We start from the raw sequence: 17,149 nt of genomic DNA on the forward strand, positions 1-17,149 counted from the left end.
ATGGGAGATCGTAGGTTTACCCCGGGTATCACTTATGTGTCACTGTTAGACAGAGGCACAGTATACTAACCTCGAAAAAGGGCATAGCAAAATTAATTTAAAATGGGTGGTGAAAGCCAAACACACTCTGGCTAGGCTTATAAATGCCCTAGGGCAGATAGCCTAGTATGAACCTATGAACCTATGTTTGTTTTAAATGGCATTAGACAGAAATCTTTATTTACAAGGAAAGTCTGTCCAGTGAAAAAGTAATCAATATTAATTAGAGCAGATAATGTACACAAAGCAGCAGTAAATCAAACAGCAGATTAATACAGATAAATTAAAGCATTCAATAAACAAATACATTAAATTATTTATTGTGAAGAAAACAGGAAAGATCACCCCTCATGAGAGGAGGGTTTGCATAATGGTAAAGGTCTTAAATCACACAAAAACATAGTTCAAAATTTGATTCTGACTTTGGGTGATTGGCTAGGCATCTAATAGTCTGTACACTGATAGCCTAGCATTTACCTATGAAATTAATCAAATTAGATAAATTTAGGTGATCTATAGGTAGGATGTTTCCCAGAGTGAACAGACTGTGGTTGCAGAAATTTTATTTAAATGAGACCCATACATTAACTAGAAAACAAAGGTAATCCAGAAAGCAATCAGTTCTGGTATTCCACCTGTGACCCAGAGGGTGGTAGGACTAATAAGAAACAGAGTACAAAGGATAAAATCAGTTTAGCTAACAGATCTAGGAGATTCTCTCTATGATGCTCTCAATGTGGTGGGAATAAAGACACCTTGCTTGAAGTTTCAAATAGTTTGCTCAAGAACAGTCATATATCTACCTATTTAATATTACATTACAGGTGGGCTACCAGACCTGACTTGAGCTTTCTGGATTACCTTTGTTTTCTAGATAAGGTCACACAGTCTGCTCATACTGGGAAACATCTTAACTGTGGCTCAAGATCAACAACATTTACCTACTTTGATTAACTTTTTGGATGAGACATATTATCCGAGAACATGACAATATCTGCATAATGGCTGTAGTAAAGAGAAGGTAGATCATTTGTAAGGCTATTTTCAAAAAGGGAGAATAATATTGGACCCAGCAGTAGTCCTTATGGCACCACCATTTGGAATGAGCTGGTACCAAATAATGGCACTGATAGCTATAAATATTCTATTAGAAATATATAGAGAGAACTACTTATGGGTTCCATCAACAATGTCCATTTTTGTTACATATTTTTTTTCAAGCAGGAGAGAGTGTTTCATTGTTTTAAAAGCCCTTCTGAGATCAGTGACACTGGCCTGTAGTCTACTCTTCCTTTTTTTTCTAGTCAGATGCGACTTGTATACTGTGTGGATGCCTGCAAGAGTATTGTAACCTCATCTAAAGCCATGTTTGCTGCTGGCAAGTATGTCATATTTGATAAGATAGTCAATTTATTCAAAGAATACTTTTTGTATCATCTTGGGAAAGAGATATTTTGGCACAGAACTGATGTCTGAAATAATTTTAATGGAACTGATTCTGGGGAATATGCTTATGTGTGAGATTGGATGATCCCTGTGCTTAATGTTAGGTTATAAATCCATGTGATGATTATAAAGAAAGAGTGGCCATTTTTAAGAATGTTGACAAATGATTCTGGGCCTGAAAATTTAGACATATAGGGTTGCCTAGCAGTTTGGGTTTGATTGTGTAAGATGATGGGATGCAGCAGACTGAAACAGGATATGTGTTGATGTTGATGGGAATGATATTAGGTCTTTGAGTTTGTCTGTGGCAGAGATGTCTATTGACTGAGCTGCACTTTTATATTTACTTAAACTAGTCATCACTGTTTTAAGTTAAGACTATACAATTTTGGATTGGCCAAGCTATACATCCTGCTGTCTCCTGATGTAGTTGGGTTTAGCTGCATATGTAGGAATCCTGTATGCATGTTTAAAATGCTGGAAATACAACAGTTCATTTGTGTTGGCTGAAACTTTTTTCTGTCTGTGCAATGTCTGATTTCATTTTTTTATATCTTAATTTGGGTTCTATGTCTACAGTTAAACATGGGCAAAATGTTCCTCTGAGTCTACTCTGTCAAAGGTGGAACAGCTTGTCAGATATAGGTTGAATTATTTTGCAGAAGATTAATAAGATTGTTATTGGTTACATTGCTATATGTCACAGTGAAGTTCAACTCTACTTCTACAGACTCTAGTATTAGGTTCATAGTAGATACTAGGCATGTGGCCCAGAAGACCACTGAAGAGCCTAGCCCAACTTCCTAATTGTCCCAAAACACTGTCTGGTTAACTGACTTGCTCAAGGTCAAACAGTAGGCAAATGAAGGTTGAGGGAATCAACCCCTGGACCACAGAAAGTAGTTTGTTAACAGCGCATAGCCTTAATCCTCTGCACTAGCTTTCGGCCAGACTATTGATTAAACTAAATGTACTAAAGGTGAGACCTTAGGTGTTTTCAATCAACAGCCTTTTAGAAATGGGCAGCAATCTTCATAGTATGTATATTGCTACATCACTGCATTTTTTTTCTGGCTTATTAGATTCATAGGGTCATAGGTATTTTAAGGTCATTTAGTGAAATAACCATTTATATTTTGTCAATACTATCTCTCAGGTTGCACTTCCATTCTCCAGGCAGACCAGTGTGAAATTGTGAATACCCATGCTGTCATCTAGGTTTTGTGGCAAAAGGAGATACTGCCAGCAAATCTAGTTGGAATTTTGTAAATAATAATATGTCATTGGTGAATATCAAAATCATTTATACAAGATGCTTGTGTTACAAATGTATTAGAACTGCATGTCATATGTATATCAAGCTGCTTGTACAGATGTATGTGTTGAAAAGGTATTTGTTTTGCTGTGTTTGAAATGTAGCCACAGTGTGCCATAAAGGAAGAGAACAGAAATGTACCTGCACTATTGTAACTGTTTAAATGCATATGCCTAACAGAGGAACCTGGAATGTTAACCTCAGTCCAGCAAACTTTAGAAAAACACCTGAAATTAAATTACTTTATAGGCTACTCAATAAAGAGTCTGTCTCCCAAGTTTCCAGGGCAGCTAGAGACACAAAGTCTGTAGTAGAAAGATTTCTGTATTGTCCTTGGAGTGAACCAATTTCTACTTTTGAAGCATGAAGGAATGAAATTGTTTTATGACTTTCAGCATCTGCCAAATATCTAGGCAAAAGCCCTTGTCTGTATACTTTTACAGGCAGATGCCAAATGCTGCCATCTTCTAGCAATGGGTTTTTTGGCCTGTGAGCTAGAAGTCAGATGACCAGAAATGATGTAATTCTGCAAGCTATCTCAGCATTAATATTTTAGATATTAATTTGAGAAGTCTCTTAGTGAGACAGAGCATTCTGTATTCGGTCTTGGGCCTGACAAGAACCATTAACCACAACATCTGCCTTGCTCTAATTAAGTAAGTTTCTAGGGAATAGTATAATTCTCTTAGATACAGTCAGGAATATAATAACGCTTAGTTTAGATGTTTTTCTTTATTTGTGTGGGCCTATACTGCAATGCTATTTTAAATATTTCCTGTGGTTTTGAACTCTGATGTCACTGTGAATATATATTTAGTATTGTCTTGTTCTTTTATTATTAATTATTAAATATATTTAAACCTTTCATTGTGGCTGATATGTGTAGAGACATTTAAGCTTTGAGAGTATTTGCATATTTATTTGGTGACACTGTGTGGGACTTGCTCTTGGTCAAAGTACCATTTGTATTAGTATTAATATTACAGAGTAAGATTGGACACCCTTTGTTAAGGGCCTTTAAGTAGCTGATAAGGAGTGACTGGTGCAGTGGAAACTACTCTATATTCTGGACAGAAGGGGGCATAGCTAATAAACTTGTGCCAGCCTTTCCCAGGTGCGTGTGTGTGTGTGTGTGTGTGTGTGTGTGTGTGTGTGTGTGTGTGTGTGTGTGTGTGTGTGTGTGTGTGTGTGTGTGTGTGTGCGCGCATGTGTGTGTGTGTGTGTGTGTGTGTGTGTGTGTGTGTGTGTGTGTGTGGGTGTATGTGTGTGTTTTTGTGTGTCTGTGTATAAATTAAACCTCAAAGAGTGCATGTGTCAGCTACTTGGGCAGGGACATGAGGCACTGGGTAGACAGAGAGGGTGTGGAAGGCCTTGGCATGGTCACTCAGCTGAGATCTCAACTGTATAGTCATGCCAGTGGGGAGTCTTATTTGGAATCTGGAGGAAGAGGGAGAAACCAGCCCGGACTGTCTGTGGTCTCTGTGAACTCTTAAGGGAAATTGTATTTGATGCAGGGAGCTGCATCTGGAAATACTGTGTGTGTGTGTACTTGTCTTCTTTTCTGTGAATGTCCCCCACTGTTGCCAGTGGTAAGGATTGAGGATCTCTGATTACTGGTCCAGTAGAGGGTCATCACAATTTTGTTTAAAGGAAGTGAGTAAGTTGGACAGCTTACCATGTAAAGTCAGTTTATTTCAGAGGTCTGGGAGGTACTGAGTTATAAACCTGTCTCTCCACCATGTTTTTATATGTTGATAAAGATTTAGATTCTTTGGGTCTAGTATTCGTGAAGCCATTTAACTTGCAGAGATGCAAGAGGTCCAATACATGTGTTTTTCTTATGGCATGATTAGCATGACAGAGATCTCCTCTCAAAAACTTACAAGACAGCGAATGAGGAGACAGAGCTTCCAGACTCTCTTGGCAGCTCAGGAGCTTTGCTAGTTTTTGATTTGAGATCTTTGAGATTTTTCTAATTGTTTGATATATTTAGTGAGTTACATCATCATGGGGGCATTGTATTCAATAACTGGTCTGACCAATGATGGGTATAAAGGAGTGATTACCTCTTCAGATCTTGAGGATATTCCTTTTACAATTAGCCTTGCTAAATAAAAAATATTTTCTGACAATCATTGCCAAAAGAGAAGGAATCATCAACCAAATTTTCTAGGCTTTGTAATAATGGGGAGGGGTTGTCTGCAAAAATGAAGCAATACTATACTACTTTTAGTACGCCATGAGTTTACTAGAGAGAAAAAGAATTGATGCTGCTGGGTTTGGGTGTCAGAGGGATGACACAACAACAGCAACCTTCAGTTTACAGTTGTCTGAAATTTTTTTAAACAGAGGTCATGGCTAAAAAAACAAAAAAAACAAAAAAGGCCCCTGCACTGAGCTCTCTTTCATACATTCTGATTATGCTCTTGCAGCACCACTGTGTGGGTACTATCAGCTGATATGTATTCAACTTATCTGGCAACACCACTGTGTGGGTACTATCAGCTGATATGTATTCATCTTATCACACACGGGTTGATTTTAAATGAATTTAGCTTCTGTTTGATGCCAGCATGGCATATGAAGATGAAGGCCTTAACCACATCAAGATATGCTGAGTGTACCACATGATCATTGTCTACAAATTCTATGACCTTTTCAAAGAAATTTTCCCAATTCAATTGACACAGATCTACCCCTCACAAACAAGAACTCTTAAAGGTAAAGTCAGATAATACTTTTGATACTGTTGTCAATGGGTTCAGTTATAATACATGCATGGCTTTGCAGATGAGACTTGTAAGAATGATAGATATGTAATAAGTTGGGTCAGTTATAAAGCCATCCTTGTGGAAGGGCATCATGACTACAGTGCATCACCCATCAGGGACATAGGTTAAACAGTTTAAGTAACGGGTCTACAAGGGCATGTTTAACACTATTAATTAAGCCACCGGGGGGGGGGGGGGATTCAGGTATTCCATGGCTTTGGGTAGAAGCCTTGAGGGTGAAGTTGGTACTGAATTTGTTTGCAAGGATTTTGGCCAGAATAAGAGCCACACATGGTATTGTTTCTTAGTTTTCGAACATATCTAAAGAAGGTTTTATAATTTTCTTTTGCTTCAGAGAAACCACCATTAAGTTCATAGGTTCCCATAGTGGACTTGATAGTGGTTTTCATTTTCTTTTGCAATGCTTTTCATATTTTCCCGAGAAGAAGGGCTTTGGATCTGCTATATACTTTAAGGAGTTTCTTTCTTTTGTTGAAGAGTTTATTAATGGTAGTGGTCCACCATGAGTGTTTATTTTAAATTCTCCATGATACTTAGTTCTGATAGGGATTCAGATCACTATGCAACACAACTGGCTTGTCATTTGCAGTGAGACAGATGATTGGAGACAAAGCTAGAGATGAGGAAAGTGTCCAAGTGGGCATTTTTCCCAAAAAAACTGATTTGGGCAGTCTCGCAATGGTTTGAAGTCACAGATACACTGGTAGAATTAGTGCAGACTATGCAGAAGGACCAAATGATACAAGAGTTTGGACTGACAAAGGGGGTTGCAGTGGGAGAGGCTGTGAGTCAGGGTTCAGCTCTGAACCCACTGTTGTTCATACAGGTGATGGACTAAATTAACAAGTTGGATGGGACAGATCAGCAAAGCTGTTGTGTGCAAACGGGTACGTATCACTTCACCTAAAACTCATTTCACCTAAACTCATTTCACTGAGACCAAATTACCTAAAGTTCATTTCACCTAAAACTCATTTCATTGACAAGTAGTATTCTTTAGCAATTAAAAGGTATATCTCTTTTTCCCTACTGTAGTGTGATCCTGGTGTTAGTATATATATTAAGGGTGGGTGTGGGGGGGGTGTAGCCCCCCCCCCCCCACCTAGCTGGCTTTTACCAAATAATGTAAAACAAAACCAGACAACATAAAACCAAAGTAACTGGGGGCTTATGCCCCCAACACCCCCCAATGGGGGGGGGTGTCCCCCACACACCCCCTTAATATATATATATATATATATATATACTAACACCAGGATTGCACTACAGTGGGGAAAAGGACATATACCTTTGACTTGCCTTATTGTACTACTTTTCAGTGAAATGAGTTTTAGGTGAAATTAACTTTAGGTGATTTGGTTTCAGTGAAATGAGTTTATGTGAAATGAGTTTTAGGTGAAGTGATACGTACCCGTGCAAACGATGTGGCAAACAAGCACACCATGAACCAGAACTTTAGCAAATGACAGGGGAATGGAATGCAAAACGTAAGGCACATTGCATGAAATGAAGTAGAAACAAGACATGACCTTAAAAGAGGAAAATCAGAAGAAGCAGAAAATTGAGACAAAAGGGAAAATAGTGTATCAGGTTATCAGCTTCAAGTATGTGGGTGGGCTGGTTGAGGAGAAGGGTAGTCTGAATGAGAAGGTCAAAGCTAGCATCAGAGGGGCTGTAGCCAACTGTTACAGTATCAGGTGCAGCGTATGACAGAAGAACGCAAAATTATCTAAAAGTATGCTGTACAAAATAGTGGTGCAACTGGAAGTACTGTATGATACAGTGAAGGCAGAGCAAATGAGGAAGCTAGATGTGGTGGAGATGAAGTGCCTAAGCCAGGTTAATAAAATGCATGCTACGAGACAGATGAAGAAATGATGATAGCAGATCAGAAGCCAAAGTAGTTCCAATAGCAGGGAAGGTTGATGGCAGTGGTCTGGGCACATGTGCAGGAAACCAGAAGATGATTTGGTGAAAAAGGTTTGGGAGAGACAGAAAGGAGGTAGGTGGAATTGAGGACATCCAGCAATGGAATGGCTGTATTACATGGGAGAAGACGTGCGACAGTTAGACATGACTGTCAAAGAAGGTAGAAGAGTGACATTGAATTGAGAGAGGTGAACGCAGTTGATGTGACACCCCAACCCCATGGACAAAATGGGAAAAAGAGGCCTACTGATGATGATAGCTTGGTTCTAATGGGGACTATTAACTCTATGCATTTTTTTTTTCATTTTTCTAAATGGTTGTAGAATTCCTTACTGAAGCATTCTGATGTATTGAGGTCAAGGGTAGAATAGTCAAGGTGAATTTAATATCTTATCAAAGAGTAGGTTGTGATTGGCTTGCAGCAGTTAACATTGTTTTCACACAGCAAGAAGTTATCTGGTTCAATTCTGTGCTGGGGTACCTTCTGTGTAGAGTCTTCATGTCCTCCCTGCGTTCACATGGCTTTCCTCCTACATTTCAAAGACATGATCTGCAGCATTTCTCCCCCAGACCTCCACTGAAAATAGGCTCTGTCCTAGTTGGACTTTCTCGGTCAACAAATGTAATAATAAAAAAAAAAAAAAAAAAAATCATAACAAGCATATTATGTGTTTGAGAGATGAATGCCAAGCTCAAGAGGCAAATCTTGGCATCCATATTAAGAACACATAATTCTTCACTACGATCAGAGATCCAATCATAATTCTTTGTAGTACATGAAGATTTATCTTCTCCATGTACTACTAGATGGTCAAAAATTAGATTTACGGGAAAAAAAAAACATGATGTGTTGTACTGGCATTGAAAGCCAGTAAAGCAGTGGGGAAGTGGTTCATGTCCTTGCATATTCCCTAAAAGAAGCACTTGTAAAGAAACTACTGGGTGAACTTTATCAGATAGCTTTCCGAATCAGTAGTGAAACAAAGCTATTTCATGTCCTGCTATTGCTGTTTTCTTGTCTTATCTGTCTGCTTTTAGTTCAGACCCAACCTTAACAACACAATTAACTATAACACTATATGCATTATATATATTTATATATATATATATATATATATATATATATATATATATATATATATATGGATCTACTGCATTCTAACGAATTTCCATTTCAATGAAATGTAAATCTGCGAATGCATTTACACAAAAGTGCGTTTCAATGAAAACGCACTTCTGTGTAAATGCATAACATAAAAAAAAAATAAACACTTAAAACACTTTTATGCAGGGGGGGGCAAGCCCCCCTGCACCCCCCCCGCACCCCCTTACTTTAATATTTTCACTCTGAGATCACACTACAGTGGGGAAAAGGTAATGTTCCCTCATCCCCACTGTACTAAAATCTCAACAACAGTCCGCTTAGTTGTACATCAACACTAAACATTGATGTACAACTATGTTAACATGCAAACCACATGTTTTTCTCTATTTAAGTAATGTAGCTTTTTGTTTTACCTAGTTATTTACGTGAACGTGCGCTTTCGGTAAAACGCCCTTTCACGTAAATACACAAGACCATTTACGTTTCGGTGAAACGTAAATTCGTAAAAACACAATAGATCCATATACATATATATATATATATATATATATATATATATATATATATGTATATATATATATATATATATATATATATATATATATATATATATATATGGGTCCCCTACTATTTACCGAAACGCTGATTCGCCGACAAAGAAATCACCGACACCAAACGACCGACAACACAAAGTACCGACAACGCAAAACACCGAACACCATAACACCGACACGCTACACGTAAACAACACAGTACACTACAGGACATATCCACTAGCCCTAACCCAAACCCTAACCCTAAGGTCCGACACTACCGCACACTCTCCCTACCTGCACCCTAACCCTAACTCACTTACCCACCCCTAACCCCAAGCTCCGACACTACCGCACACTCTCCCTACCTGCACCCTAACCCTAACTCACTTACCCACCCCTAACCCCAAGCTCCGACACTACCGCACACTCACCTATCACACACCCTAACCCTACATCCCTCACTATTGCACACTTACCTGTCCGCTCCCTACTCCTAAATCCCTCACTATCGCATACTTACCAGGTCGCGCTTCCACATTCCCCTTGTCGGTCTTCCGGCTGTCGGGATTCCAGCGTGTCGGTCAACTGCGTTGTCGGTCGTTTGGTGTCGGTGATTTCTTTGTCGGCGAATCGGCGTTTCGGTAAATAGTAGGGGACCCATATATATATATATATATATATATATACATACACACACTATAGCAGCTCTGAAGTAGGATATAATTGTGTCATTTTTGACTGTAATCATGTTGCTGCATGCACTACATACTTATAGTCTTCAGATTCAGCAAAGTTGCTGGAGGGGTTTTTGGAAGTTTAAAAGAGAGGGTCACAAGTCTGTGGTTAGACGTCACTGCAGAGGAGATATGAGAGTTTGTCCTTAGGTATGTTTTTTGTGTTTTTTAACTATTTGGGACAGGCTATTAAATGCTATTTTTTTTATGAAAACTGTTGGTGTTACCTTTCCAGTTTCCATTTAGTTCTCCTAATACAATTGTACTCATAGTCATAAGTGAAATAAAAGAAATGTATGACTTGAGTGAAATATAAAATAAAGTTATGTGTATTTACCCTAAAAAGATTTGCAATGAAAGAAAGTTCGGGTATACATCACTGTTAGTATTGTTTTGTTAGGAATTCTTGTACAGTAGGGTATTTCTTTGATTAAGAGTATTAACTTGGTCTGTTGTCACAGAAGCAAATAAACACTTTCCTCATTTACCCATGGTTTATATAGATTCCTGTGACTGTTATATTCTTTTAACCATGATTAAATGTTTTAATCAGTTAGTTTCAGACAGGTTGCTACACTACCCGCCAGATTAATGACTTTTTTTTTTAAACAGCTTTATTGAGATAAATATTGTCAAATAAGCATTAATTAGAGATGTGTACATTTTTCAAAATGAGTGACATAACAAAATGAGAAAATTAAACAAAGATTTTAAACTATATACAATGACATTCTCCACAAGAATCAAATATTAATAAATAAGTGCATTAAAATAAGAAGATTATAAAAGAAGAGTAATGACTTTTGAAAGGAATACTTTCTATTGTTTTCCTGTAAATAAATGAAAGAAATTCTGGCCATAGTAATGTATTACAACTTGCATACACACACTCACATATATATGCACACACTCACTTTTAAGCATTGCAAACACTCCTACAATCATACTTATGCAATATTCACTGTATCATCATATTCAGTTAAATATCACTCAGCACTAGTTTCTGGTCTTTTTGCACACCTACTGTTCCCACCGAATAAGTCCTATTTTATAGGATACTTTGAATGGGAATGTGTATAAAAATATGAGGACACCAATGAAATGAGACAACATACCTAGCGAGACTAACCTGTGATATCTAGTGAACTAAACATGAGGTACTTGTATACAAGTCATACATAACATAGCAAACACAATGTACAGAACTTTACAATTACACTCTGAAAACAGAGCAAGAACGAGATTGTTAAGTATCTTTCTGACATCAGAAATGTGGTTAACAAGCTTTTGTAAAGCACCCCTAAATGTGGTTAAGATCAGGTTTTATGCTAAAAATTAATAGTGGACAGTGCCAGCCAGCAAAGAAGAACAGTAGAAGGTAAAACAGCTTTGAAAGCTGTTATATCTTTCACTGTACCACATTTATAAAGAAAAGGTGTGGCAGAACATAATGTGCAACAACTTTAAAGCTATTCTTTCTTCACAGGGATACTTAGGTTCTCCCTGCTGTTTACTTTTTTCCTGTAACTGGTAGTTTAGCTCCATGTACTACAAAAAATAATAACAGTCTTATCAGTTATAACCCTTATTATCTATTCTCAACATGGATGCTAAGATTCAACTCTTCAGCTTCACTCTTAAAGAACATTTCTTGGTGGAAATGTTGAGAACGCATAATAATTTAGAAACTGGTTGTTGCAACTTAGAATTAGAAATCCTGAGTCTGTTACTTTGTTTAAACACGGTTTAAATAGTTTCATGGAAGAAAGGGTATTTAACTTTAGATTTGGTAGTGGCAAGCTCTTTGAAGGCCTTTAAAGGCACTGAGTTGGTCTTCATATCATTGAATATACCACTGATCAGAGATCTGATCATAATACTCTTTTCATCATCTTTTTCATACACACCAAGCATATCATCTTCATCCCCCTCTTTCTGCAATGTACATGGTGGTTGGGTTGTCACATTGTCTGCTACCACCTTATTTGATTCAGTGCAACTCTCCTACCTTCATCGACAGCCACAACAGACTGTCATAGGTCTGTTTTCATGCGATCCATCCACCTCTTGACTGGCTGACTTGGCAGCCTTATCTCTTCTTGCCTTACTCCTGTCTCCTTATAATTTATTTTAATAAATCAGCTTCTTTTTTTCTTGCACATGAACATCTGTTCTCCGGTCTCTGTATATGTGTGTGTGTGTGTGTGTGTGTGTGTGTGTGTGTGTGTGTGTGTGTGTGTCTGTGTGTGTGTGTGTGTGTGTGTGTGTGTGTGTGTGTGTGTGTGTGTGTGTGTGTGTGTGTGTGTGTGTGTGTGTGTGTGTGTGTGTGTGTGTGTGTGTGTGTGTGTGTGTGTGTGTGTGTGTGTGTGTGTGTGTGTGTGTGTGTGTGTGTGTGTGTGTGTGTGTGTAATTGTTTAGTGGTAGTGTTAGGGAAAGGGTGTTTGCAGACCTAAAGTACAGGGCTGAGGTTAGCAGAAGGGGTAGGAATAGGGTTAGGGTTAGGGATAGTACACAACTGAAGTAGTTCAGGGATAACCTATCTTGACTGGTTTTCAATAGTACAGATTTTCTGCACTAGGACTGTCATAAATCACCTTCATTCAATTTGCGGTTTCCCAATTTTTCACCTTCTCTGCAACTAGTGCTACTTTGGCTTTAGCTCTGATGTCGTCATTTCTTCATCTGTCCTACCCTAATACCCATCTCAGGCATTTCATTTTAACCATCTCAAGCTTCCTTAACTATTCTGCCTTCATTGCTCAGGTTTCTGTACATACAAAAACTACTGGTCACCCAGCTGTTTTGTACACCTTACTTCTCACCTTCTTTGACATTCTTGGGTCACTTTGTACCACAACACTTTTTCCCATTGGCTGTAACATCTTTGATCTCTTTATTCAGATTTTCCCTCCTAGATACTTATGGTTCAAAGGTTCACATGTGAACCTTTTCCACTATTTTACCTTTTACTTCCTCTTTCAGCCTTTCTCTTTTCTCCTATTTGCTATCATGATCACTAATTTGTCTGTGCTCAGTTTCATACCATGTGTCTTTAGTTTTGCACTACAATCTGTCATCATTTGTTGAAGTTCCTGTGCATAAGAAGCATAGTTTCATACACGTTTACAATTATGTATTAAGGAGGCAAAGTAGGCACTTCTAAATTATGAAAGAGATGAAATGGAGACCATCAAACTGAACTTGTCACAGCAGAAGGGTTAGTAACATGAGAATCAGAACTAGGAAGGAAATCACATGAAAGTAACAGGCGAGTTAGTTATAGGTGAAAATGTAATAAAGTAAGGAGAGTAAGACAGTATAGTTATTGGTAATCTGGGACTAATATATGAAATAGAAGTCAGTATTAATGGGATAATGACCAAAGTGATAGAATAAACTTCACCACCAGAATGGATATGTTAGAATACTCTGAGATGTAGCTCACACATTACTAAATTAAATGAGTTTTTGAATGGCTTGTGTGAAAACTTGGGTGCTGCAACATTCATGCATTCAGTTCCTGAGGTTTGCAAGAAGAAAACAGACCTTGTGAAATTATTACCTTGTTGTTTATGTGCATGGAAACTTTGTGCTGAATGCCTTAGAACTGTAAAGGGTTAAGTGCCCTCACATCAAAAGAAAACAAAGGAGGCTAGATCAAAACAAAAGATTTATGGTAAATCTGGAGAAGATTGTATAAAGTAAAAGTAGCTGTCTTCTCCATCAGCCAACTTGTCTCTACTGGTCTCACTAATGAAGGTTCTTGAAATGCAAAAAATATTGACAAGTAAAATTTCAGGAACTGAAATCAAGCAAAAATGAAAAGGATTTACTTAAAACCGGGAAAAACTCAGGTCACAGAGAAAACACATAACAAATACAGGAAAAACGATAAACTTAATAGGGTAAAGTCAATGTTTACAACTGCCATGCACTTTTGTAATGGTTCTTACTCTTATCGTCAGGTGCATTTGACTTTCCATTAATTATATACATTGGGGCAATTAAAACATAATCACATAATTACTGCAGGTAACTACACTGCTATCATAATGCAGCTGCAGTGTGGCTACAGAATATAAGGAAAGCAGAGTCATGGTATAAAATTCAATGATCACAAAAACAGGTAACATTCTGTTCACTATTTGTGTTGACTGCTATTGATATCCCAAGGGTGTAATTTATATCCTGTCCAGATGATTGACTCTGGTCACACCAGATGCGCACATATGATCACAAACAACCTGGGGTAAGCCCAGATTCTGCACTAGAAACAGATATTAAACTCTATATCATGAAAAGTTTAGAGAAACAAATTCACTTCTAATGCTTTAAGTATCTTAAAGGAACTGAAGAGTCTGTCCCTTCTTGCTAAGTTTGTTGCAAATACTTGATAACAGGACTATAACACTGCCAAGTTCTGATAAGTGCAAATCTCAATTTGTTTAGTATTTCATAATAATAGAATATTCACATTCTTTAATGGATCCATGTTACAAATACTCCCCCTTTCCCCTTTTCATTCACTTCACGATTAAATGTCACTGTAATAAGGAAACCTGCATTTAAATAAAATCTGCTTCAGACTAAGAAAGATAGAACAACATCTGTGTCCTATTTCTCAGTACAATGGTTTCATCTATTTTCATTAGCTGAACACTAACCACATTGTTACTGTGAACAGAGGTGACCAGTAGGGCGGCTACAATCCACTTGACAGTGGAGCAGGGAGCACCATATGGAAGGACTAATGCATGTTAACAGGCATCAGGTCCTAAATTGAAAGAGTAATGGGCTTTCCAAGACAAAAGCTGAAATTCAGTACAAGATTCAGCATCAATTTATCAGTTGTAATTTCCACTCATTATAGCTGCTTTTAAAAATGATCTGAAAAGCTGCTGACAGGGAGGGGGGAAAGAGTTAAAAAACTAGTTCATTGAGAAAGTAATTTCCTTCTTGTCCATACTTCCTACACACACACAGACACACGCACCCACACACACACACACACACACACACACACACACACACACACACACACACACACACACACACACACACTATGATAGAAGGCTGCACGTTCCTTACACAACATTCCTGCAGTCATAGTTGAAATTATATTGCTGTATGGAAGTATGTAATTATAAAAATGGACCTATATCTTACAAATATAAGACACATTTGTTTGATTGATTTTTACAGTTGTTATGTGTAAAAAATGCTGTCAGACCTTATCAAGTAAGAATGCACTTCCTGCATGACATCAGAGGCTTTAATGAAAGGCAGTGATTTTAAAATCATTATTTTAGACTTATGAATAAGAGTGTGCCAATAGTAATAGGAACAGGTTGGAGTACTCCCTGATCCAGATGCAGTATTGACATACAAACTGGATGGATCAGAAGGATCAGATACAGGTCTCACAGGTATGACTTGATTCAATAAATCTACAGCTTGATAGTAATCATTAGCCAGTTGCATGAGTCCAGTCAGTCCACCATTTTATCACTTCCTGTAATGCGGCCTAGGTCTCTTGTAGTATCTGAGTACTCAGACACAACTGGCAGTGTTTTCAATATGGTTTTATGCTCAGGATGTCGCTTATTTAAAAAAAATCTGCTCCTGTTTTATCCATCTTTTGAAACATAAGTAAACACATGAATGACTAAAAAAGGCTCACTGAGGTTTTGGGATGTGAAGTGTTACAACAAGGAGAGCTTAATTCTAACTGCAAGATCCCTCCATGCCTGAGGGGTAAGCAGATTACAAATGGTGCTGCAGGCTTTCGGTTGGGTTTTTACTTTGCTAATTAGAAGATGAGTAGTGTGATCTATGTAACTGAAGTTAGGGTCCAAAAGATGAAAACCTTTGTTTTCTTTCTCTGTATCATTCAGGCTACTAACAGGTGACCCCTGCCTCATGTTCTGTCAAACAAATAACACATTCAGAAGTCCAATGGTATCAAACATGTCTGCTCAATGGACTTCAATTTCTTCTGCAAGATTACCAGAACTTGCTGGAGGGATAATTATGTATCATAGAAAATACAACTTTTTTGGAACCACATAAAGCAGAATATTTCTCTTACTCTATTCAAATGTAACTTATATACCTGGATGGGTGGCCGCAAATCCATCCCAATGGCCCTAATAGAAAGTGGAAAAATGTAAATAGCCAACATATACTTGTATAATCCATCTTGGGAGATTCATATTACAAAATATAAGGGCTATGAATTACTATGGGAGTGTAGGGCTAGGCTTCCTAAGATTCTCACAAATCAATAGCCTAGTAAGTACTTATGAAGCAATGATGCTATACTACATCTCATGGGTCTTTGGGAGATCTCTGAATCGAATGGTATAAGGGGCTGAATTTTACAGAGCAATTGTTGAGTGACAGAAAGTATGAATGTGGTTTTAGAAGTTATGAGTGAGACAGCGTTAACCTTGAACCAGTTACAGAGTATATTAAGGTTATTCTGCAGGATTAACTAGTTACGATCAGTGGATGGGCTTATCTGTGTAAAACGTTGTTGTCCACATCCAGAGTTACTGCAGTGAGACCAGTTGATGAGGTAATGTCACTGATGGCCAGGGTGAATATTGGATCAAATATTGACCCTTGTGGCATACCAGAGCAGAATATTATGTCATTAGAGAAGAAGTCATCTGCCATTTCATTTATGTATTTAACATTTGTTTACAGGGAAAGTCCAACTGAGACAGAGTACATTTTCAGCAGAGGCCTGGGGAGAAATGCTCGAGACACATGTCTTTGGGATGTGGGGGGAAACTGGACCACCTGGAGGAAACCCATGCAAATGCAGGGAGGGCATGCAGACTCTGCATAGAAGGCAAGCCAGCTGAGAATTCAGCCGGAGAACCTCTTGCTGTGAAGCAGCAATGCTAACTTCTGCACCACTATACCGCCTAACATATAGGCCACCATGATTTTGAAGGTTCTGCACCAAAGGCAGTTGTTGAACCATGTCTACACATTGTGGCTGACATTAAACTGGTTAATTTGGTTAGGTTATTAGGTGGTCTGCATTCTAAAGACTTTAGTTAGATTAAGAAATACGCTTCCTGTCAGATGCCCTTTTGCCATGGCAAGGAAGATTTTGTCAGTGAGGGTATATATCACAGTAAGTGTGTTATAACCTGGTCTAAAGCCATTCTCTGAGTCTGTTAGCAGACCATACTTGTTTATGTGTTCAAAGAGCTGGATGAATACAAATTTTGTAAATATTT

This window comes from Protopterus annectens, chromosome 2.part1 (genome assembly GCF_019279795.1).
Source record: "Protopterus annectens isolate FY-2018-M chromosome 2.part1, PAN1.0, whole genome shotgun sequence".
Taxonomy (NCBI): Eukaryota; Metazoa; Chordata; order Ceratodontiformes; family Protopteridae; genus Protopterus; species Protopterus annectens.